Raw genomic sequence first — 20,957 nt, forward strand, 5'->3', positions numbered from 1 at the left:
TCAAGTTTTTTGTAAGTGCACTTTAAAAAAACCTGATTATTTGCCCCTGGATAGTGGCAAATCTAGAGTTTTGTTCCTTGAACAAGATGACAAAGGCCAAGGGAAGATGGCAGAATAAAGGATTATAGGAGGACATGGACAAACTTGATAAGAGAGGTGTACCTACAACAGACTATGCTCTGATTCATTCTTTGTTGTGTTCCATTGACATGTCTTTAATACTTTTGACACAGAAAGGTTATTTTCTAATTTTAAGATTTAGATGTTTCATTTTAAATCTTAAATTGTTGGTAGTCCCAAAACAGTTGTCAGTGTTGATGAAGACATATCTCCTTAGGAAGAATCAGATATGAAGTTCAGAAGTTAAGTAACATTTCTGCCACATTCACTGGCCGGTCTCCATGGGCAAGTATGACTCCTTTTTTGTAAAAGGAGTAGAAGAGTGAAATCTTCCTTTCTCTGTAACTGTAATGAGTTTTCCTAGGAATCCTTTTCCAATCACTCTGCTATAATTTAGTTTAAGTGGCACTTTTTTAGAAAACTGAAACAAGCTGTACTTTGCAAGCAAGTAGCATTCAAAGGGATAATTCTTTCCTCTTTGAAAATGGAGTGAAATTACTTCCAGTATGATCTTTGCAACCCAATGCCTGCTGATAATGTGAACATAAACACATTAAGCACCAAAGAGGAATGGCATCTGGATGCTAAGATGTGATCAGAACAGCCAGAATAAACACAAGCTGCCATGAGGGAAGCTGAATTCCATCATACCACATCATGTTGAAGCATAATTCAGTGTAGTCATATGCTGATGTGAGTAAAGTCAGTTTTTGTTTTCAGTGTTCACATTTCAGACCTCTCTCTTCCTCACCCCTTGACTGGTTTGTTATATAAATCAAGCCACTGCTGACAGTGATTTGCTTTCTTTATCCAGGAAAATGTCTTTGCCTCTGATTCTGACTTGGCTTCACTGCATTGATCTTCATCACAAACACTTATTATAATTCCTCCAACAACCTTAACTCTAGTTTTTGAGGGTGTTCTTTTTTTTGTTTTTTTGTTTTTGGGGTTTTTTTTGGCGTATGCTTATCACAATAGGGTCTTTCATTACATGATCACAGATTATATGCAGTCACTCTTGTATGCTTCATAAAAGCATTAAGTTTAAAGAAAAGATACTATTAAAACTTGAGACCAGAGAGCACAGTTTATCTTATTTATAGTTTGGCTTAAAGATTGGTATTTAAGTTAATATCATACCACATGTGGTAATCCTGCAAAGTGCTGCATATTTTTATTTATAGTTAAGGGAATAAAGCAAAATCCCCTTCTCATTATGTTATCTTTCATTATTTATTCAGTGATAAATGACATTGCCTCGTGTTTTGCAATGAAATGAGTTTTGCAGTGAAAGACCCCATTGTAGCATGTATTTATATGGGGCGGGGTGGTAGGCAGGTTGTTAAGAGTTATGGTTTCAGAGGGAATTTAAACTCTGAATATCCTGGTACTTGTTCAGTTAAAACATATAGGTTAATGTTGTTTTTAACACTGCATTTTTACTTTAAGTAAAAGAAAAAAAAAAAGGAATGAACGAAGGGGCATAACTTAAAATTAAAATGCTGGAAACCAGATAAAATGACTGAAGGCATGTCAGCATATCCCAAACATGAAGATTAAAATTGTACCAGGGAGAACAAGATGGCAGAGGAGTAGGTGGACGTGGAGTACGTCTCTCTCTACAGATACAGCAAGAATACTCCTTCAGACACAGAAGTGCATGCAGAGCACCAGCTGAGAACAGACAGGAATACCTGACCAGTGGAAAAGAATACATAGAACCATGCAAAACTCGGTAGGATGAAGGAACTAGGGGGAAAAACAGGAGTGTTAGTAGGCCTGGACCTGCCCTTCGAGGGTGGGGGAACTGAAGCAGGGGTCTGATCCCCACATCAGGGTAATTGAGTCAGAGGAGAAACATTTAAGGCTGAGAGTGAAACAGCTGACCTGTGGCTGCCTAAATGGAATGAGAATCAGTCCTTGCCAAAGCCATACATATGCGGGCAGAAATGTGGGTCTCCTGGAAGGGAGGGGCAGCTGAGAGCTGGAGTTTAGGGATTGTGGAGCGATCCCAGTGCAAGGGCTGCTATTCACTGCGGAGAGACGGATGGAGGGAATGTGAGGGAGGAGATTGTGGTGGGAAATGCCTGTGGAGGAAAGCGAGGCAGCCATGGAAGCAAGGTGATACTGCTGAGTCACGTGTAAGGGGTGAAGCCATCACCATAGCCTCTTTCTCCACACACAAGCATTGGCAGCTGAACAATAGAGAGGCTGGCCCATCCAACGCCTGACGCACTGAACTACAGAGTAGGACCCCACCGAGGGTGCTCCTTCAGTGACTGCCGTGTGAACTACAGAGTAGGACTCCACCCAGGGTGCCCCTTTAAGTGCCTGATGTGCCGATCAACAGAGTAAGACCCCAGGCAAAGGATCCCTCTAAATGTATGAACAGGTAGAGCTACGGAGAAAGACTGGCCAAAGAGGCCTTCTGATCACCAGCTACAAGAGGCTCGAAAAAAGTCTGATAGGCCCTAACTCCTTTTGGCAGAGGCAGTTCTTGTCTCTGCACACTTGGCGCCACCAGGGTCCCTGCAACCCAAGCAGCTGTGCCACTTTCACGCTCAACCCTCACTGGGGCAGAGCTGCCTCAGGCAAAAATCAGTCTTGCATCTACGCACGCAGGGTCGCTTCGGTCATGTCCAACTCTTTGTGACCCTGTGGTCTGTGGCCTGCCAGGCTTCTGTCAGGTGGGGTTCTCCAGGCAAGAATACTGGGGTGTACTGGCCAATACTGGTTGCCATACCCTTCTAGAGCACTGTATTTCCTGCTCCCCTAGCCGCCAACTCCCCTGTGTACCTGGTGCTGCCAGAACCCCTGAGACCCAAGCAGCTGCACCACCTCCACACCTGGCCCTCACTGGGGCAGACCCAAGTCCTCCAGGGCAGCCTCAAGAGCAAACCCCAGTGGGTGACCCACATGCAGCGATGGAAATAAAACCACAATTGAAACCCAGGGGCAATGTGGCTAAGGAAGAAGACCCAAAACCTTCCCACCATCTATATAAGCTGCAGATTAAATCCACACAATCCACTAGGCAGACTCTGTCTATGGAATATATAAAAGGACCTTGAGAGCTCCCACAAAAGAAAATGCACTAGTTGTGATAGCTGTAGACATTGGAGGCAAGAACACACAGGAGTAGGGCCATATTAGAATCTGAGCTGCCCCCACAGCAGGTGCAGAGACCAAGCACAGTGTCAGAGGGCACCCTAGAGAGGTGAGGTGGACTGTGACTCCCAGTGAGGACAAGGACTCTGACAGCAGTGACTCAGGAAAAACATTTATTATTGTTATTATTATTATTATATGTTTTGACTTGTTCTGTACATTCTTTTGGATTTTTTTCTTTTTTTTTCTCCTTCTGTTGTAGTTGTCAATTTTACTGGCACTATGAAATCTGATTAAGCTTTTGAGCTTTTTTTTTCATTCACACTTTTCATTGTTGTTATAAACTTCTGCCTCTATGTTGGGCTTTTTGCAGTTCTGTGGAGTTCTCTTTTTTTTCTTCTCTTTTTTTTAATTTTAATTTTTTGAAATCTGTTATTATTTTTTCTACATTTATTCCTTTGTTTACTTTTCCCACTGTTCTTTTCCCTTTACAGTTAATCTTTAATGTATATAAATCTTCCTTATCTACCTCTATTTAACTTTGCGTATCTATTTTTCCTTTCTTTTCTTTCTTTCCTCTCAATATATTTGTTAGTTTTTGTTTCATTGCTTTCTTCCCCACTTGGCACCTTGCTTTACTTTTGTTTTCTAGTTTGTGCTTTTGTTAGTTTTGTTCTTAACCGGTAGATATAATTTTTGGTTTCCTTTGTTTGCTGAGTCAATCTATTGTACTTACTTTTTGTTGGACTGTTTTGATTTTGCTAATGGGTGTATATGTATATGTGTATATTCCACTATTTTAATTATTATTTGCTTGATTTTATAACTGCCATTTGTGTGGGGTTCATCTTTGGTTTCTCGTTTTGGGGTATTTGTTTTAATCTCACTTAATGCCATAAGAAACCACTTACGGAATCTTCGTTCCTGACCAGAGATTAAGCTCTGAGCCTTTGGAGTGGGAGCACTGACTCCAAGACCCTAGACTACGAGAGAACTAACCCTAGGGAGTATCAAATAGTGAGAACTCACACACAGGAAACCACTTGAATACAAGACCCAGCATCACCCAACCACCAGTAGCACCCTGTGCAGGATGCCTCATCTAAACAAACAAAAGTACAAACCCAGTCATCAGCAGACAGGATTACCACCTCACTCAGCCTTGCCCATCAGAGGAAAAACAACAAAAAAACTCAGTACAAATCTCACTCTATATGAAGCTTACACAAACCAAGGGACCAACCTTAGGGCAGAAACCAAAAGGAAGAAAGAATTCAACCTTGAAGCCTGGGAAATGGAGACCTCAAACACAATAAGTAAAAAAAATAATAATAAAAATAATAATGAAAAGCAGAGAAGTACTACACAAATGAAGGAACAAGCTAGAAACACAGAAGTCCAAATAAATGAAGAGGAAATAGGCAGACTACCTGAAAAAGAACTCAGAATAATGATAGTAAAGATGATCAAAAATCTTGAAAACAGAATGGAGAAAATGCAAGAATCAATTAACAAAGACCTAGAAGAATTAAATAATAAATTTAGAGACAAACAACCCAATTACTGAAATTAAAAATACTCTGGAAGGAATAAATAGAATATCTGAAGGAGAAGAACGAATCAGTGAGCTGGAAGATAAAAATGGTGGAAATAACTTCCTGAAGAGCAGAATAAAGTAAAAAGAATGAAAAGAACTGAGGGTAGTCTCAGAGACCTCTGGGACAATATCAAATGCATCAACATTTGAATTATAGGGGTCCCAGAAGAAGACATAAAGAAAGGGTATGAGAAAATTTTTGAAGAGAGTATAGTTGAAATTTTCCCCAACATGGAAAACGAAATAGTCAATCAAGTTCAAGAGGCACAGAGTCCCATACAGGATAAACCCAAGGAGAAACATGCCAAGACACATGCTAATCAAACTAACAAAGACTAAGCACAAATAAAAAGTATATTAAAAGCAGCAAGGGAGAAGCAACAAGTATCATACAAGGGAAACCTCATGCATTTAACAGCAGAAACTGCAGGCCAGAAGGGAATGGCAGGATATATTTAAAGTACTGAAAGGGAAAAACCTACAACCAAGATTACTGTACCCAGCAAGGATCTCATTCAAAACTGGTGGAGAAATAAAAAGCTTTTCAGACAAGCAAAAGTTAAAAAAATTGTACCAGAGATGATGGTGATCTTTTGATTGGCCAGTTCAGCTGTTTAAAAATTGTTTCAACTTTAAAATTTTATTAACTGTTAAGAACAAGTGATTTCTATTAAACTGAGGAGATATGAAAATAAGGAGCTGAAAGAAAAGTTCTGAGGGAGTGGATAGTTTAATAGCTGCTCAAACCTTTGAGTAGAAAACCAGTTCCATGCTATGCCCATTTGTCCAATATTCATAAGAATTTTTACTTGATTAAGGAAAGAGCTAGATATTCTGGAGGAAAGGTTATACTTTTAAAATATATTTGTTTTGAAATAAAATGTTTAAAAAGACAAATGAGGGGAAATACCAATTTTGAATAAAATAGAAATTAACTCAAGCTTCACTCATTCAGAATTTTAGATAATTTAACCAGAAATGGGCTGCCATTTTGCAAAGTATAAAAATAAGGATTTCCTAACAAATTATAAGATTTTAGGACTAATGTGGTTGAGGCAGATGTGCTTTGCCTCCAATTCACTGAGCACTTGAAAGCTATAACTCTGTTGTGTTCTGGGCCTCCATTGTTTCTGATAAATCAAGTGACATTCTGATGGGAGGCCATCTATCATTTGTGTTATTGTCCCCCTGAATGTCATATTATTTTGGTCTGGCCTCTTTCAGTTTTCTTATTTTTTGGTTCTCAGCAGTTCAACTATAATATGCTTAGGTGTGGTTTTCTTTGCATTTATCCTGTTTTAGATATATATAACTCACATTTTCTTTATCTGTTTATCCATCAGTGGGCACTTAGGTTGTTTCTATATCTTCAGTTCAGTTCATTCAGTTGCTCAGTTTTGTCCGACTCTTTGCGACCCCATGAATCACAGCACACCAGGCCTCCCTGTCCATCACCAACTCCCGGAGTTCACTCAGACTCACGCTAACATATATAAGGGTGCAGTGAATGTGGGGGGTTGCATATATCTTTTCAAATTAGTGTTTTTGTTTTCTTTGCATAAGTACCCAGAATTGGAATACCTGGATCATATGGTAGTTCTAAATTTTTTGAGAAGCTCCATACTGTTTTTCATAGTGCTAGTACTGATTTACATTCCCACTAACAGTGTAGGAAAGATCCCACTTCTCCTCAACCTCTTCAGAAACACTTGTTATTCCTTGTTATTTTGATAATAGTCATTCTGACAGGTGTAAGACCGTACTTCACTGTGGTTTTGATTTGGATTTGCTTGAACTGGTGATGTTGAACGTGTTTCCATCTGCTTTTTGGCCATCTACCTGTCTTTTTTTTGAAAAATGTCTACAGATGCCCTGTCCAATTTTAATCACCATTTTTGTTTTTATTGAGTTAGATGAGTTCTTTATATATTTTGAATATTAGCCCTTTGTCGGGTGTATGATTTACAAACAAGTTCTCCCACACAGTAGGTTGCCTTTTTGTTTTACTGGTGGTTTCCTTTGCTCTGTGGAAATTTTTAGTGTGTTGTAGTCCCATTTGTTTATTTTTGCTTTGGAGTCAAATTTTTAAAAAAATTTCAAAGAGTGATGCCAAGGAGCCTACCACCTGTGTTTTCTTTTAAGAGTTCTATGCTTTCTCAACTTATATTCAAGTCTTTAATCTGTTTTGAGTTAATTTTTTGTATATGGTGTAAGGTAGTGGTCCAGTTTCTTTCTTTGGCATGTGACTGTCCAGTTTTCCTAATACCATTTATGGAAAAGTATTTTCAGTGTTTTTGTATTAAATGTATGTTGTATATTTCTAGCTCCATTGTCATAAATTAGCATATGTGTGGGTTTTTTTTTCTGGACTATTTATTCTCTTCCATTGATCTATGTTTCTGTTTTTATGCCTGTATTATACTGTTTTGATTACTATAGCTTTGTAGTATTGTTGAAATCAGGAAGCATGGTACTTCCAGCTTTGTTATTTTTTCTCAAGATCGCTTTAGCTATTCATGGTTTTGTAGTTCCATAAATTTTAGAATTGTATGTTCTCAGTTCAGTTCAATTCAGCCGCTCAGTCATGTCCAATTCTTTCTGACCCCATGAACTGCAGCACACCAGGCCTCCCTGTCCATCACCAACTCCTGGAGCTTACTCAAACTCATATCCATTGAGCCAGTGATGCCATCCAACTATCTCATCCTCTGTTGTCCCCTTCTCCTCCTGCCTTTAAACTTTCCCAGCATCAGGGTCTTCTCAAATGAGTCAGCTCTTTGCATCAGGTGGCCAAGGTGTTGGAGTTTCAGCTTCAACATCAGTCCTTCCAATGAACATTCAGGACTTATTTCCTTTAGGATGGACTGGTTGGATCTCCTTGCAGTCCAAGGGACTCTTCAAGAGTCTTCTCCAACACCACAGTTCAAAAGCATCAATTCTTCGGTGCTCAGCTTTCTTTATAGTCCAACTCTCACATCCATACATGACTACTGGAAAAACCATAGCCTTGACTAGACGGACCTTTGTTGGCAAAATAATATCTCTGTTTTTTAATATGCTCTCTAGGTTGGTCATAACTTTTCTTCCAATGAGTAAGCGTCTTTTAATTTCATGGCTGCAGTCACCATCTGCAGTGATTTTGGAGCCCCGAAAACTAAAGTCTGACACTGTTTCCACTGTTTCTCCATCAATTTGCCATGAAGTGATGGGATCGGATGCCATGATCTTCGTTTTCTGAATGTTGAGCTTTAAGCCAACTTTTTCACTCTCCTCTTTCACTGTCATCAAGAGGCTCTTTAGTTCTTCACTTTCTGCCGTAAGGGTGGTGTCATCTGGATATCTGAGGTTATTGATATTTCTCCTGGCAATCTTGATTCCAGCTTGTGCTTCATCCACCCTAGCATTTCTCATGATGTACTCTGCATATAAGTTAAATAAGCAGGGTGACAATATACAGCCTTGACGTACTGCTTTTCCTATTTGGAACCAGTCTGTTGTTCCATGTCCAGTTCTAACTGTTGCTTCTTGACCTGCATACAGATTTCTCAAGAGGCAGGTCAGGTGGTCTGGTCTTTCCCTCTCTTTCAGAATTTTCCACAGATTATTTCTGCATAGTCAAAGGCTTTGGCATAGTCAATAAAGCAGAAATACATGTTTTTCTGGAACTCTCTTGCTTTTTTGATGATCCATTGGATATTAGCAATTTTATCTCTGGTTTCTCTGCCTTTTCTAAAACCAAAAAATGCAATTTTGATAGGGATTGCATTGAATTCTTAGATTGTTTTTGGGGGTATGGGTACTTTAGCAAAAGTATTTCAGTCCTTGAGTATGGACTATCTTTCCATTTGTTTATGACTTCTGTTTCTTTAATCAGAGTCTTATAGTTCATAATGTTTAGGTTTTTCACCTCCTTGGTCAAATACATTCCTTTTTTTTCTTTTTGATGCAATTATAAATGGAATTGTGTTCTTCTCTTTCTGATAGTTTGTTTTTACTGTATAGAAAGGCCACACATTTCTGTATATTAATTTTGTATCCTGCAACTTTATTGAGTTCATTTGTACTTCTGAAAGTTTTTTGGTGGAGTCTTTTGAGTTTTTTCTATATGGAGTATGTCATCTGCAAATAGTGACAGTTTTACATCTTATGTGGATGTCTTTTTTTTTTTTTTCCCCTTGCCTAATTGCTAGGGCTAATACTAAGTTGAATAAAAGTTCCAAAAGCAGGCATCCTTATGTTGTTGCTGATCTTAGAGAAACAGCTTTCAGGTTTTCATTGTTAAGTATGATGTTAACTGTGGGTTTGTCCTATATGATCTTTATTGTGTTGAGGTATGTATCTTATATCCCCATTTTGTTGAGAGTTTTTAATCCTAAACGGATGCTCGATTTTGTCAGATGATTTTCTGCATTTATTAGGATGAGTATATGATTTTTATCTTTAATTTTGTTAATTGATATATCCCTTTGATTTGCTATGTTGAATCATCCTTGGATCTCTGGAATAAATCCCACTTGATGATAGTGTAATGTCTTTTTAGTGTATTGTTGAACTCAGGTTGTTAATATTTTGTTGAGGATTTTTGCATCTATGTTCTCTGGGGATCAGTTCAGTTCAGTCGCTCAGTCGTGTCTGACTCTTTGTGACCCCAGGATATTAACCTGTAATTTTCTTTTCTTTTCCTTGTGTCCTTGTCTGGCTTTGGTATCAGGGTAATGCTGGCCTCATAAAATGAATTTGGAAGTGTTCCTTCCTCTTCAGTTTTCTGGAACAACTTTGAGAAAGATATGATTAAATCTTCTTTGAATGTTTGGTAGAATTCACCATTGAAGCCATCTGGTTCTGGACTGTTTGTTGGGAGATTTTTGTTTACTGCTTCAGTTGGCAATGGCCACCCACTCCAGTACTCTTGCCTGGAGAATCCCATGGACAGAGGAGCCTGGTGGGCTGCAGTGCATGGGGTCGCAAAGAGTCAGGCACGACTGAGTGACTTCACTTTCATTTTTCCCTTTCATGCATTGGAGAAGGAAATGGCAACCCACTCCAGTGTTCTTGCCTGGAGAATCCCAGGAACAGGGGAGCCTGGTGGGCTGCTGTCTGTGGGGTCGCACAGAGTCGGACATGACTGAAGTGACTTAGCAGTCAGCTGCCTTAATAGTAATTGGTCTATTCAGGTTTTTAATTTCTTCATGATTCAGTGTTGGAAGACTGTATGTTTCTAGGAATTTATATATATTTCTTATGTTGTCCAGTTTGTTGGTATATAATTGTTTATATCAAGTCTCTTATGATCCTTTGTATTTCTGTGGTATCAGTTGTAACTTCCCCTCTTTCATTTCTGATTTTATTTATATGAACTTTCTTTTTTCCTTGGTGAATCTAGCTAAAGTTTGTAAATTTTATCTTTGCTGAGTTTTCCTTTTAGTTTAGTTATTACAATATTTATGTCCTAATTATAATTCTGATAGCTGCTTTCAGGTCCTTGTCTGCTAATTCTAATACTTTGATCCACTCAAGTCAATTTTCCTTGATTGCTTTTTCTTTGAATTTGGGTCATATTTTCTTGTTTCTTTGTATGCCTGATAATTTTGGATTTCAACTTGGACATTGTGTTGATATTTCATAGAAACTCTGGATTTCGTGGGTTCCTCTAAGCAGTATTAAATGTTTTATTTTAGCACAGTTAACCTGGCTGAACTCAGACTTCTGACTTTATTTTCCCTGCAATAGGCAGCAGTAGAAATCTGTTTAGTTCAGTTCATTTAGCATAAGGGGAATGTTTGGTTTGCCCCAAACACAGGGTCATTTAGAAAATTGGGCAGTTTATATGTAGAATATGAGGCTCTCGTCTTTCCTGATGTTTTCCTTCTTTATTTTCAAGTTGCTGAGTCATTTCTGAACTCTGTCCTCTGATCTTAAACCAGTGAGACTGTGGAGTTCAGTTTGAATTTTAGTTGCTCTGCCTAGCACCAAGTAGGGCCTACTGTCTGATGGAAAACGGTGAAACAGGAAACTCAGTGCCATTCTCTTCTCCCAGGTGTCAATTCCCTACAGTTCCTGTCAGCTTTTTGCTTATTCCCGTCTTGTTGTGTTGTTCAGTTGCTCAGTCATGTACAACTGTTTGCAACACACACCAGGCTTCCCTGCCCTTTACTGCCTCCTGGAGCTTGCTCAGACTCATGTTCATTGAGTTGGTGCTGCCATCCAACCATCTCATTCTCTGGTGTCCCCTTCTCCTCCTGCCTTCAGTCTTTCCCAGCATCAAGGTCTTTTCCAATGAGTCGGCTCTTCACATCAGGTGGCCAAAGTATTGGAGCTTCAGCTTCAGCATCAGTCCTTGCAATGAATATTCAGGGTTGATTTCCTTTAGGATTGGCTGGTTTGATCTCCTTACTGACCCAGGGACTCTCAAGAGTCTTCTCCAGCACCATCAATTTTTCAGCACTCTACCTTCTTTATGGTTGAACACATACATCCATACATGAATACTGGAAAAACCATAGGTCTGACTGCATGGACCTTTGTCCATAAAGTGATGTCTTTACTTTTTAGCACTCTTTCTACATTTGTCATAGCTTTCCTTCCAAGGAGCAAATGTCTTTTGATTTCATGGCTGCAGTCTCTATCCGCAGTGATTTTAGAGCCCAAGAAAACAAAGTCTGTCACTATTTCCATTTTTTCTCCCATCTATTTGCCATAAAGTGATGGAACTAGATGCCATGATCTTAGTGTTTTGAATGTTGAGTTTTAAGCCAGCCTTTTCACTCTCCTCTTTCACTCTCATCAAAAGGCTCTTTATTTCCTCTTTGCTTTCTGCCCATTAGGGTGGTGTCATCTTCATATGTGAGGTTGTTATTTCTCCTGGCAGTCTTAATTCCAGCTTGTGCTTTATCCAGTCCAGCATTTCTCATGATGGACTCTACATATATGTTAAATAAGCAGGATGACAATATACAGCCTTGACGTACTCCTTTCCCAATTTTGAACCAGTCCATTGTTTCATGTCCGGTTCTAACTGTTGCTTCTTGACCTGCATACAGGTTTCTCAGGAGGCAGGTAAGGTGGTCTGGTATTCCTATCTCTTTAAGAATTTTCCACAATTCATTGTGATCCACATAGTCAAAGGCTTTAGCATAGTCAATGAAGCAGAGGTAGATGTTTTTCTGGAATTATGTTGCATTTTCTATGATCCAGTGGATGTTGGAAATTTGATCTCTGGTTCTTCTGCCTTTTATAAAAGCAGCTTGTACATCTGGACATTTTCAGTTCATGTACTATTGAAGCCTACCTTGAAGGATTTTGAGGATTACTCTGCTAGCATGTGAAATGAGTGTAATTGTTCAGTAGTTTGAACATTCTTTGGCATTGTCCTTCTTTGGGATTGGAATGAAAACTGACGTTTTTCAGTCCTGTGGCCAGTGCTGAGTTTTCCAAATTTGCTGACATATTGAGTGCAACACTTTAACAGCATCATTATTTAGGATTGTAAATAGCTCAGCTGAAATTCCGTCATCTCTACTACGTTTGTTTGTAGGAATGCTTCCTAAGGCCCACTTGACTTTCCACTCCAGAATGTCTGGCTCTAGGTGAGTGACCACACCATCGTGGTTATTTTGGTTATTATGACCTTGTATTCTTGCCACCTCTTTTTAGTATCTTCTGCCTCTGTTAGGTCCATGCTGTTTCTGTCCTTTATTGTGTCCATCTTTGCATGAAATGTTCCCTTGATATTTCTAATTTTCTTGAAGAGATTTCTAGTCTTTCCCATTCTATTGTTTTCCTCTGTTTCTTTGCATTCTTCAATTAAGAAGGCTTTCTTTTTTAAAAAAAATCATTATGATTTATTTAAAGCAATATTAACTTTTTTTTTTAAACTTTACAATATTGTATTGGTTTTGCCATACATCAACATGAATCCGCCACGGGTGTACACGTGTTCCCAATCCTGAACGCCCCTCCCACCTCCCTCCCCATACCATCCCTCTGGGTCATCCCAGTGAGATAAGAAAGCTTTCTTATCTCTCCTTGCTATGCTTTGAAACTCTGCATTCAGATGGATATATCTTTCCTTTTCTCCTTTGCCTTTCACTTCTCTCCTTTGCTCAGCTCTTTGTAAGGCCTCCTCAGACAACCATTTTACCTTGTTGCGTTTCTTTTTCTTGGGAATGGTTTTGGTCACTGCTTCCTGCACAGTGTTACAGACTTCTGTCCGTATTTCTTCAGTCACTCTCTATCAGATCCCATCCCTTGAATCTTTTGTCACTTCCACTGTATAATCATATGGGATTTGATTTAGGTCATACCTGAATGGCCTAGTGGTTTTCTTTACTTCAATTCAAGTCTGAATTTTGCAATAAGGAATTCCTGGTCTGAGCTACAGTCAGCTCCCAGTCTTGTTTTTGCTGACTGTATAGAACTTCGCCATCTCTGGCTCCACAGAATATACTCAATCTGATTTTGGTATTGACCATCTGGTGATGTCCATGTGTAGAGTCATCTCTTGTGATGTTGGAAGAGGGTGTTTGGTATGACCAGTGCATTCTGTTGGCAAACTCTGTTAGCCTTTGCCCTGCTTAATTTTGTACTTCAAGGCCAAACTTGCCTGTTATTCCAGGTATCTCTTGACTTCCTGCTTTTGCGTTCCAGTCTCCTATGATGAAAAGGACATCTTTTTTTGGTGTTACTTCTAGAAGGTCTTATATGTCTTCACAGAACCATTCAACTTCATCTTCTCTGGTATTAGTGGTTGGGACATAAACTTGGATTACTGTAATGTTGAATGGTTTACCTTGGAAATGAACCAAAATTGTTCTGTTGTTTTTGAGATTACACCCAAGCACTGCATTTTGGACTGTTTTGTTGACTATGAGGGCTACTGCATTTCTTCAGAGATTCTTGCCCACTGTAGTAGATATAATGGTCCTCTGAATTAAATTCACCCATTCTGGTCCATTTTAGTTCACTGATTCCAAAAATGTCAATGTTCATTATTGCCATCTCCTGTTTGAACACTTCCAATTTACCTTGATTCATTGATCTAACATTCCAGGTTCCTATGCAACAGTGTTCTTTACAGCATCGGACTTTCACCTCCATACACATTCAGAACTGCGTGTTGTTTCCACTTTGGCTCAGCCTTTCATTTTTTCTGGAGCTATCTCTCCAGTGTTCCCCAGTAGCATATTGGACATCTACTGACCTGGGAGGTTCATCTTTCAGTGTCATTTCTTTTTACCTTTTCATACTGTTCATGGGGTTCTCAATGCAAGAACGCTGAAGTGGTTTGCCATTCCCTTCTCCAGTGGACCACCTTTTGTGAGAACTCTCCCTCATGACCCATCCATCTTGGGTGGCCCCCATGGCATGGCTCATAGTTTCACTGAGTTACACAAGTCTGTGATCCTATAATCAGTTTGGTTAGCTTTCTGTGATTGTGGTTTCCATTCTGTCTGCCCTCTGACGGATGTGGATAAGAGACTGGTGCAAGTTTCTTAATGGGAGGAACTGGCTGTGTGGAAAGCTGGGTCTTGCTCTGGTGGGCAGGGCCATGCAGAATAAATATTTTATCCAGTTACCTGCCGATGTGTGGGCCTGTGTTCCCTCCAGGTAGTTTGGCCTGAGACGGCCCATCCTGGAGTCTGCAGTCTCTGTGTTTGGCCTAATGGTGACCTCCTCCAGGAGGACTTATGACAACATGTTGCACCTCCTAGGAATGCTACTTCCAGTGCCCTGACCCCATGTCAGGCCACTGTCTACCCGTGCCTCCACCAGAGACTCCCAAACACTCTCAGCCAAAGTCTGGCTCAGTCTCTTATGGGATCACTGCTCCTTTCTCCTGGGTCCTGGCACACACAAGATTTTGTTTGTGCCCTCCAAGAGTCTGTTTCCCCAGTCCTGTGGAAATTCTGTAATCAAATCCCACTAACCTTCAAAGTCAGATTCCCTGGGGATTCCCAGTCACATGTGCCTTTAGATTTTTGTTGTTGTCTAGAGCTTCTAAGTGCTTTGAATGGGAGGATTGGTCTGATATAAGCTACTCCACTATTATCAGAAGTGGCATTCCCCTTCATTTGGGAGGAAGAATAATTAAATAATCATACAAACAGATAAAAGCTAAAACTTCTTTGTGTTGTGAAGAAGTGCACAGAGCCATGAGATTTAATAATAGGGGAATTTGACTTAATCAGTGAGATAAGGAAAGATGTAGGAAAAATGAGAGTTACTTAGACAAAGAAAATATTGAAGATGATTCCACATATTTGTTGAATGAATAGTTGAATGAATAAATTTATAATCCAGATTTCTCTGTATCTTGGCTTCTTTCTTTGCACATATTCTTTTTAAAAAAAGTTTATTGGAATATAGTTGATCTACAGTTTTGTGTTATTTTCATATATACAGCAAAGGAAATCAGTTATGTTTATATATATATCCACTCTTCTTTAATTTTTAAAAAATGTATTTTATTTCTTAAAGTCTTTATTGAATTCGTTACAATAATGTTTCTGTTTTGTTTTGGTTTTTGACCCCAAGGCTTGTGGGATCTTAACTCCCCGATCAGGGATCCAGCTCATATCCTTTGCATTGAAAAGTGAAGTCTTAACTGCTAGATCACCAGGAAAGTGCCTATCCAATGTTTTTTAAGATTTTTTCTTTTCCTCATATAGACCATTACAGAGTGTTGAGTAGAGTTCCCTGTCTTTGCACATATTTTTATCCTTTCAATGTTTAATCATCTCTCCAGGCTTCTGTGATGATTAATGGGTATCTGTAATTTGGTGCTTTTAGTATTATTCAGTGAACCATGTCCTTCATAAAAACTTCTTGAGACAAAGGACTTGTGTGTATGGACTATTTAAGTGGTATAGCTGGGTCCATGGCCTTCTATATGATTCACTGAGTTAAAAGGAAGTCCCCCTCCCAATACCAGGTGTTTAGATATTCTGGGTGAAAATAATAACATACACATGTATACACAGACACACAAATGAAAATTCGAAACCAAGAAAGTTATCTTAGTTGACCAAAATGGAGAGAAAATGTAAAGTCAGTATGATGAATAGATGAATAGGAGCCTAACCTAAGAGACTCTCACAGGAGAATAGATATAGGCCTTAATAGCTAGTTGGGGATGGAGGGCGGAGGGTGGTATAAGCAGTAGGGGAGCCTGATCTCCACCAAGGAAGGGATACCCAGCCATGGACTCAGTATATGTGGAGAACTAAAACTGAATTATTTGCCTAAAGCCAGAAGCCATGTTAGGGAGATCCTTATATTTGGTGGAGAAAGAAAGTTCTGTTACACTGTTCCAAAAGAGAGGCAAGGAAATCTGCTGTCTACTTCCCATATATGGGAAGAATTCCTGAGTCCTCCAACTAAAGGAGCACACTGTGTCTATCTTGTGCAAGCCAAGTAAAAATAAATCCACATTTAGATATATTGAAGGAAACTGTAGAAACCCAAAGATAATTAAAGGACATAAAAGCTTCTAGGGAGGAAAAACAGACACATATCAAGAAATGCAGATTAATTACAAACTTCTTATCAGAAAAAAGATGTCAGAATATAGTAAGTAATATAGTTAAAGTGCTAAGTGAAAATAACTGTCAACCTGAAGCTCTACACTTAAATGATCATATAATAGTGAGGATATGTTAAGGACATTTTCAAACATACAAGTGTTGGAAGAGTTTACCATTCCCAGACTCGTCCTTAAAGAATTACTAAAGTTATACTTAAGTAAAAAGGAAATTGGCAAATTTTATTTTCTAAAAGGGGTCATAACAGGATCTACCATTTTACTTGCTGTTCTCCAGTGTGACCTAACCACTCCCCACATCATGAGATGGAGCTGAATTCCCACTTCTTGACTGTGGACTGGCCATATGACACTTTTTCAAAACCGATAGCATGTGGTGGAAATAATACCACATTGACTTTTGAGGCTAGATGAGAAAATTCATTCAGCTTTCAATTGGTTCTTTGGGACGTTTGCTCTGGAGGCTGCCAGTTGCCATGTAAGGTTTCTGACTATTCTGAGATTTTCATGTTCAAGAGATATTTTGTAACCACTCTGATCATCAGACTTCCCAGACAAGCCTATTCTCCACTGAGTGCCATAGTCAAATTCCTAAGATTCATAAAAATGGCCTGAGTAATATATATGGTGTATAGTAAATATATTTTATCTGTATAAAGAATGTAATAAAATGGTTGCTATTTGAAGCATAAAATTTTGGGTTAATTTGTCATGTAGCAGTAGTAACGGGAGTAAAATTGAACCCTGAAAGAGGAGTGAAATGTAGGAATCCATCATGGCAAGGAAACTTGTGAACAAAGAAGTATTGACTTTTTCCTAAGTTGGATGAGGGTTAAAAATACTGTCATAGTAAGATAGTAGGAACAATAATATGGAAGCTGAAATAGAGTAGGGAAGATGAAGGACTCAGGATAAGACTTTCTAGGGTCCTTTTGTTTTTCAGAGATTGACTTCATGTAGTCATATTCAAGAAGAGAAACTGTTAGTCAATCAGTAGTGTCTGACTATTTGCCACCCTATGGACTGTAGCCCACCAGGATCCTCTGTCCATGGATTCTCCAGGCAAGAATACTGGAGTGGGTTGCCATTCCCTTCTCCAGGGGATCTTCCCAACTCAGGGATCAAACCTGGGTCTCCTGCATTGCATGCTGATTCTTCACATATTTCAAGAAAAGAAGTAGATTGTATAAGCTATGAAACACTAGAGGGAAAAAGAGAATTCAGAAAAATTCAACAAGTAGAAAAGTAAAAGCTAAGAAATAAAGTCATGTTAAATAGAAAACACAAAATAAGTTGGTTGAGATTACTACTGTTATAATCATGATAAATGTAAAATTATTTTCAGTTGTCAAAAATGACTGTGTATTTTTAAAAATACAGCCCAACATTGCTTAAAAAAGGTACTCATGGCAAAACAACTCAGAGAAGTGAAAAATAAAAGTATATAGCAGATATGTCAGTGTCTCAGGAAAAAAAATTTTTTTTAATGCATGTGCGACAGTATTGATATTAGGCAAAATAAAATTTTAGGTGCTTTGCCCAGGAAACACTTGCATGTGTACCAGGAGTCATGTACAAGGATGTTCATTGTAACATTGTAATAATAAAAGTTTAAAAGAACTTAAATATCTATCAGTATGGAAATGTGTGGATAAATTGTGGAGTATTCATAATAGGAACGGCAAACAGCAATTAACTAAGCTAGATTTATTTCCATTTGCATGGCTATAGTTCACAACTATTGAGTGAAAGAAATAAGTTGCAAAATAATATGTTAGCATGACATTTCTAACATAATACATTTGTACTTCTAGTTCAGTTCAGTTGCTCAGTCGTGTCCGACTCTTTGCAATTCCTTTCCCTATTTGGAAATAGTCTGTTCCATGTACAGTCCTAACTGTTGCTTCTTGACCTGCATACAGATTTCTCAGGAGGTTGGTCAGGTGGTCTGGTATTCCCATCTCTTGAATTTTCCATGGTTTGTTGCGATCCACATAGTCAAAGGCTTTGGCATAGTCAATAAAGCAGAAGAGGTGTTTTTCTTTTTCAATGATCCAGTGGATATTGGCAATTTTATCTCTGGTTCCTCTGCCTTTTCTAAAATCAGCTTGAACATCCGGAAGTTCACGGTTCACATATTGTTGAAGCCTGGCTTGCAGAATTTTGAGCATTACTTTGCTAGCGTGTGAAATGAGTGCAATTGTGCGGTAGTTTGAGCATTCTTTGGCATTGCCTTTCTTTGGGATTGGAATGAAAACTGAACTTTTCAAGTCCTGTGGCCTGCTGAGTTTTCCAAATTTGCTGGCATATTGGGTTCAGGACTTTCACAGCATCATCTTTTAGGATTTGAAATAGCTCAACTGGAATTCCATCACCTCCACTAGCTTTGTTCGTAGTGAAACTTCCTAAGGCCACCTTGGCTTTGCATTCCAGGATGTCTGGCTCTAGGTGATGATCACACCATCATGATTATCTGGGTTGTGAAGATCTTTTTTGTTTAATTCTTCTGTTTATTCTTGCCACCTCTTAATATCTTCTGCTTCTGTTAGGTTCATACCATTTGTCCTTTATTGTGCCCATCTTTGAATGAAGTGTTCCCTTGGTATCTCTAGTTTTCTTGAAGAGATCTCTAGTCTTTTCCATTCTATTGTTTTCCTCTATTTCTTTGCAGTGATTGCTAAGGAAGGCTTTCTTATCTCTCCTTGCTGTTCTTTGAAACTCTGCATTCAGATGCTTATATCTTTCCTTTTCTCCTTTGCCTTTCGCTTCTCTTCTTTTCATAGCTATTTGTAAGCCCTCCTCAGACAACCATTTTGCCTTTTTGCATTTCTTTTTCTTGGGGATGGTCTTGATCACTGCCTCCTGTACAATGTCACGAACCTCCATCAATAATACTTCAGACACTCTGTCTATCAGATCTAATCCTTTGAATCTATTTGTCACTTCCACTGTATAATCATAAGGGATTTGATGTAGGTCATACCTGAATGGTCTAATGGTTTTCCCTACTTCCTTCAATCTATGTCTGAATTTGGCAATAAGGAGTTCATGATCTGAGCCACAGTCAGCTCCTGGTCTTTTTTTTGCTGACTGTATAGAGCTTCTCCATCTTTGGCTGCAAAGAATATAATCAATCTGATTTGAGTATTGACCATCTGGTGAAGTCTGTGTGTAGAGTCTTCTCTTGTGTTGTTGGAAGACGGTGTTCACTGTGACCAGTGCATTTTCTTGGCAAAACTCTGTTAGCCTTTGACCTGCTTCATTTTGTATGCCAAGGCCAAATTTGCCTGTTATTCCACGTATCTCTTGACTTCCTACTTTTGCATTCCAGTCCCCTATAATGTACTTCTATACTTCATAAGTAATGAATTATACTTCATATGTTTCATAAATAATGAATCTTGTACTTCTCAGATTCTTTCTATTTCTAAAATTAGCAAATTTCACATCAACAAGCTGTGTTCCTATGACTATATGCATTTGACTGTCTGAGGAACCATCCCCAGAAGCAGTATATGTTGGTAACTTAATTCCTGACTTTCATTAAGAATAATCACTGTATCCTAAAGAATGAACACACTTGCAATAGAAGAAAACTGACTTCCTCTGAACAAGTAATCTGTAGAATTAAGTATTTTGTAACCTTTCCCAGTATGCCCAATGCTACATAGTAAGCACATATGGAAAAATCTCTCCTTTTCCCCTGAATTCCCTACAAGAAAAGAGGTATGGCAGAAAGAAGTACAGATATAGCCTGCGGAGAGATGAGAGCTATCTGGAAGATGATGTTTGAGCAGTAACTTTCTTCTAGAACGTATGCAAACCAGAATTCATGTTCTGTAAATAACTAGACTTTGAATGTCCTCAGATGTCAAATTCCACAGATATTTGTTGAGAACCTACTATATCCATGGTATTTTACTTAACATAGTCATGAACACAGAGGTCAGGAGTCCCAAATTCTTTATAGGCCTTTGGAGGATGGCTGGAGGATGGAGGTAACTGTAAAACGAGGCAGGGAAGTCAAGGGCCATGAGAGTGATACAGAGGGCTTCGCAGCTTGAGAGGAGAAAGAGGATTTGGAGCGTTCCAGAATGGAATCTGTTTCACACATCTGTAAATGTGCTCATTTCTGTTTTGGTGATTAAGGGTGATAAGACAGTTTATTTGCTGTACTATAGCTCTATTTATTAGTATTTAATCTTTTCCCATTTACTCCCCAACACCCCACCTTTCTTAAGAAAAATATCACTGTACAGTAAATCTTTCAAAGCCTCTAATGGTGTTGCTGAGACAATCATTTAAGCATTTAAAACACACACCACATAGTACATTTATTTTAGAAGCAGCAGTGGTTAGCCACTGGAAACTAACCATTGGGTTTGATAAAGGGGGGAATTTTATATGTTATGGCTTATGACAGAGAATGGAAAAATGCTTTAGTGAGATGGACTGGCATTTAAAATTGAAACACAATAATAGCAAAAAGTGCTGAAGTCAAAGAACTGCTTAGAAATATGGTTACTATTTGCTGAGAGAGGCCTTTTGAGGTGGCCAGATATATGCGTTTGCAACCACAGTCAGTTCAGTTCT

General features: G+C 38.8%; 1 protein-coding gene across 27 annotated transcripts in view; it reads left to right on the forward strand.

Annotated features, from left to right (window-relative positions):
* Window positions 1–20,957, forward strand: part of AOPEP (aminopeptidase O (putative)) — a 427,206-nt gene that overhangs the window by 35,527 nt on the left and 370,722 nt on the right. The window contains exon 2 of one of the 27 annotated variants that reach the window (XM_086416944.1): window positions 12,360–12,411. The exons of the other annotated variants lie outside the window; for them this stretch is intronic. The gene's annotated coding sequence lies outside the window, so the exon portion shown is untranslated. The remainder of the gene's footprint in view (window positions 1–12,359; window positions 12,412–20,957) is intronic. 27 annotated transcript variants of the gene reach the window in all.

Source organism: Bos grunniens, chromosome 8 (genome assembly GCF_055505025.1).
Source record: "Bos grunniens cultivar Pamir isolate PY7600 chromosome 8, Bosgru_T2T1.0, whole genome shotgun sequence".
NCBI classification, from domain to species: domain Eukaryota; kingdom Metazoa; phylum Chordata; class Mammalia; order Artiodactyla; family Bovidae; genus Bos; species Bos grunniens.